Source organism: Microcebus murinus, chromosome 15, assembly GCF_040939455.1.
Source record: "Microcebus murinus isolate Inina chromosome 15, M.murinus_Inina_mat1.0, whole genome shotgun sequence".
NCBI classification, from domain to species: Eukaryota; Metazoa; Chordata; class Mammalia; order Primates; family Cheirogaleidae; genus Microcebus; species Microcebus murinus.
In genome coordinates, this window is record NC_134118.1 from 60,894,053 (window position 1) to 60,899,398 (window position 5,346).

Sequence of the window (5,346 nt, forward strand, 5' to 3'; positions counted from 1 at the left end):
CATATGCGTTTCTAAAAATCACTGCAATATGCAAAACTATGTAATAAAAACTACAAAGTTTATAGGGTCGTGGGCATAACACTTAGAAGTTTTTTCAGTTGACACATGAAAGAAAGGTTAAATTCCATTGTATACATATACCAAAATAAAAGAAAAAAAAAAAAGAAAGAAAGGTTAAAAACCTTATAAGTATCCCAGTACAGAATTATACTTGTACTGTGAGTATCATATACTCGTAGTATACTTGTACTACGAGTATAATACGAGCAGTATTTATGTATTTCTCAATACATAAATACATAAATACTGCAATAAATATGGCACTTTGTGGAATTGTGCATCGGAAGGATTGTGGCTTGTGAGTTACTGTGATATAGTAGGAGGGAGTTATCAAGAGAGATAGGAAAGAAGGAAATCAGAAAGAAGGTTGTCGATGAGACACATGAATGGGTGTGGCTTATAACACCTGCAGTGAATTCAGGTAGCTGGCAGATGTCTGAGGGGTGTGTGTGTGTGTGTGTATGTGTGTGTGTGTGTGTGTGTGTGGTCCCGTGTGGCAAGGTTCAACTGGGTACAGTTTTCTCTGTTCACCTGGTGCTTCCCATGGATGAAATCATGCACAAACAAACATGAAATTCTCATTATGCTTGACTTGTTTTCTGATACATCACTGGTGCTGGAACAGATTTGCATTTTCAAAATGAGTGTAATAGCAGAATGGAAAGTGTTTTTATACGAGCGATCTGATCAGATCCTCCTGAGGGAGTATGCCGCCGCGTAGTAGCCTATCAAGCTATTAAACGTAGGTTGTCTTCAATTGCCAGGCATCGCTGGGTATGATTGGACAGATGGTGAGAGGTGAGAATCATTCTCCAACATTAAAGGCAAAATGGAGAAGGCTGGGATGATGGCTCACAGACACAGCAGAAAATGTAGGCAAGGAAGCAATCCATCCTAGCAGATAGGAAAAAGTTCCACTGAATTCTTGGCCCAGAAAATTCCAGCTACATATGATAGGATTCCAACTATATGATATTCTGGAAAAGATGAAGCTATGGAAACCTTAAAACGATCCATGGTTGCCAAGGGTTACTAGGGAGAGAAGGATGAATAGGCAGAGCACAGAGGATTTTTAGGGCAGGGAAACTATTCTGGATGGCACTATAATGTGAGTGCATGCCACTACACATTTGTCAAAGCTCAAAGGATATACAACACTAAGTGTGAACCCTGATAGTCAACTCTGGACTTTGAATAACAAAGATGTGTCAATGTAGGCTCATCAGTTGTAACAAAGGCACCACTCGGGCCTGGGATGTTGACACTGGGTCATGGGTTGGGGTGTGTGTGTGTGTGTATGTGTGCAAAGATGGGGAGTTTGTGGGATATCTCTGTGTGTTTCTCTCAGTTTTGCTGTGAACTGAAAACTGCTCTAAGAAGCGTTCAGACTTCCTTAAGTGATACTGTTTGTTGCACAGGGATTTTCCAACCCTCACCCAGGTCATGGGACCTTGACGAGAGCCTGTCACCGTGCATCGGAGGAATAGCAAATTCACGCTGTGTACGTGAACCAGGCACAAGTACCTGTTTCGTGATTCTCCTGTGTCTGAACCAGTTTTTCTTGAGCATGAACGAAAAGTGATAGCTTCTGCATTCTGCCCGATGGTAAGTGCAGGGAAGCAAATGAGTAATCGAGTGTGAGAACACTGAGGGATGCTGAGCAAGCTCCAAATGCAACAGAAAAGGAGGGGGAGAAGATACATGCAGGGCAGTGCTTGGAGGCAAAGGCCTAGTGGGTTCCGGCTGAACAGGAGGGACCCTGGTGTCAAGGGGGCTGAGAGCCGGCCCGGAGGAGAGAGCAATGGCATTTCCAGGGCCATTCACCAGCCACCTTCCTCTAGTGTCTTTTCTTCATCCTCTAACAACCACAATGCAATACGTTAACTTACCTTTTTAAAGTAGCAACTTTTAGAAATTTCACCCAGGGGACACAGCGACATCCCCACTCCCAGCCCCATCCCGTCTTCTCCTGGTTCCAAATCCCTAGCTTTGTTGTTGCTGGCAGAGGAACCTGTCTGAGTCATTTATTCCTAGACATCGAAGCCATCCAAGCCATCTGTCATTATTTTAGATGTAGTTTTCTCACACACACACACACTCACATACACATACACACACACACACTATATATATATAAAACCATAATTTTAAAGGATAGAAATTAAATAAGAATTTTCTGGCCAGGCGCGGTGGCTCACCTCTGTAATCCTAGCACTCTGGGAGGCCGAGGCTGGAGGATCGCTCAAGGTCAGGAGTTTGAAACCAGCCTGAGCAAGAGCGAGACCCTGTCTCTACTAAAAATACAAAGAAATTAATTGGCCAACTAAAAATATATAGAAAAAATTAGCTGGGCATGGTGGTGTGTGCCTGTAGTCCCAGCTACTAGGGAGGCTGAGGCAGGAGGATCACTTGAGCCCAAGAGTTTGAGGTTGCTATGAGCTAGGCCGACACCAGGGCAACAGAGACTCTGTCTCAAAAAAAAAAGAATTTTCTGAGCTTGCATCATTATAATTGCTTTTAAATTACTTAATCATGCTTAAATTACATGGTCTTACTATTAATTTAGTTCCATAATTTCTTGCCAACAATTTCAAAATCCAGACCTAAAAGTGTTTTTCCTCAGTTTGGGGCAAAATTTATTTGGAGGTAAAACTTACCCTGCACTGACAGGAGGGTGCTTTTCATCTGTATTGATCCTGTTTCGTAGGAATCATCTTAGGTTTCACTACAAAAATATTAATCGATTTGCTTAAAGGATGTTGCCTCATACCCCACTGGAATGTTACACAGCATAGGGTACGTGTAATCTGTTACTTTTCCATAAACCAAAAAATCCTGTCTTCCAAAACACATTTAGCCCAGGGGTGAAAAGGATTTGAAAACCTGTATGATTTTCAAAGGAGTCCCGTCGCCCAGGTAACAGATGTTAGATTGGTACACCTGCTGGGGTGACTGCTGATTCGCCCCAGATGTGTCCTCTTCCCAGCACTCGGCTGCACGCAATTCCCAACCTTCTCTGCAGGCATGTGTGACCAGTGGCATCTGACACCAAGAGATGTGTGACGCTTCTAGGGTCACATGGTTAAAGAAAACCTCCTGCTCTGGGCTTTGGCCCTTCCTTAGCCCCTCTCATGCCCGCCAGCTTGAAACAGTCGTGACTGGAGCTGACTTTGAAATTGTGTGCTGAGGGAGGCAGAGACACTCTGCTAGCCCTGCTTCCTGCCTGACTCGGCGGGGCAGAGACCACATATGCACCAAGCATCGTTCCAGGAGAGAAAGACAAAATTCTCTGCTGTTTAATATTTTGGGTTATCTTTGATAAGGCGCCAGGCCTTTTTACCCTCCTGTTAGAACAGCCTCGCCCCTAAGATCACCAACTCGAAATTAGCATTTGTTAACAAAGAAGCTTCGTTCCTTCTGTGGAAAAGAGTTGTTCTCAAACTTTTTGGAATAGGTTTCTTAGATTAAACAAGATGCCTTTTCAGCTCATTGATTTTTTTTCTTCTTCTCATTGAATCTCAATTAGCATGCAAAACAATTAGCTGGTCAGCAGTGCCCCAAATTGACAAAATTGTTTTCCTTTCCTTTGTTTCCAGTCATTTAATAGTAAGTTTCTTAACTACAAACTTTCTCAAACAGTGGGTTTTTTTCTCCCTGCTAAGGCGTGGGAGTAGCAGGCCTCAAGGCTGTTCCTGTGGAGAACTGAACAGAAGGAAAAGGCAAAAGTAATCTTGAGTCTTTTCTAAGAGAAGCCTTTTTAAAGGGTGCTAAAATGCTAAACATGTACAAAATGTATCCTTAGAAACTGCGGGAATTATTCTTTTTAATGACTGATTTCTCAGCATGCCCAGTTCCTAACCAGGAATCAGAATCCACCACCTTTTATTAATATTCTAAAGGTGCACGTCCGCCATTCACGACGTTGACACTCTGTCCCCTTACGCCAGGTGGTCAGGAACGTCTGACTGACGTCCCCACCTGGCAGTCGGCACATCCTCGGCCATCTTGAGAAAACGATTGGCTATTTCAGGATCCAGAGTACTGACACTCAGTTCAAAATACGAGTGGTACCCTCTGGTTACTTAATATCCAAAATTGTGAGATTTTACTATACCTGAGCCTCTGTTTTCTGACTAACTTTTGCTGTCCTTTTAGGATCCTACGTTTTGTGCCCCCAAAAAAGTAAATGAATTTTTTTTTTACCTGTGCTGGTCAACCAAATGCAAAATGAAGAAAGAGAGGAATAAAATCCAAACATAGGAAGGAAAAGAAAAAATTGGCTGTATTATAATGTCTTATTCATCCCCTCCCCCAGCGATATTTTTTTTCTTGTAGAAATGATTTCTGAATGAATTTGATGCCACTCAAATGGCACCGCAGTCTGTCAGGGTTCCAGTGACCACCGTCATGTGTTACTGGGTATCTTCCGTGTGCCAGGGTGCTGCAGCCGCTTCAATTCCCTGTAAGCAACACTAAACCACGGATTTCTTCCAAGGCCCCATACTTGACCGTATGTTCTTCTGGATCTTCAGTTTTTCCTGGAATAAAGAAATGCTGCCTAACAGCTTCAGTTATTATGTAGTATGCATATAACAATTGCCATTAACATCCCTCCTTCCCCCAACCTGTCAGCTGACCTGATTCTCTGTCTCTAAAAACCAAGGGATTAACTGTTCTCTCCTTGTTCACGGACAACAGTTTCCCTCAAATTCAAATGTTCAATCAAACAAACTGGTTCCTTTAGCTAACTACTTTCTATTGAAGAATAATACAGCCCAGTAGTTAAAAAAATAGACTCTGGCATTAGAAGAACTGGTTGGGTATCCAACTCTTCCACTTGGCAGGTGTGTGGCATTGGGCAGCTTCTTTAACCTAATAGTAGTGTAAATAGTAAGCACAAGCCGGGCGAGGTGGCTCACGCCTGTAATCCTAGCACTCTGGGAGGCTGAGGCGGGTGGATTGCTCAAGGTCAGGAGTTCAAAACCAGCCTGAGCGAGACCCCGTCTCTACCATAAAAATAGAAAGAAATTAATTGGCCAACTAATATAAATCAGCCGGGCATGGTGGCTCGTGCCTGTAGTCCCAGCTACTCGGGAGGCTGAGGCAGGAGGATCGCTTGAGCCCAGGAGTTTGAGGTTGCTGTGAGCTAGGCTGACGCCACGGCACTCACTCTAGCCTAGGCAAGAAAGTGAGACTCTGTCTCAAAAAAAAAAAAAAAATAGTAAGCACAGTGCCTGGCTTATAAGAGATGTTTAATAAATGCAAGAAATTATTGTCCACCTGTGT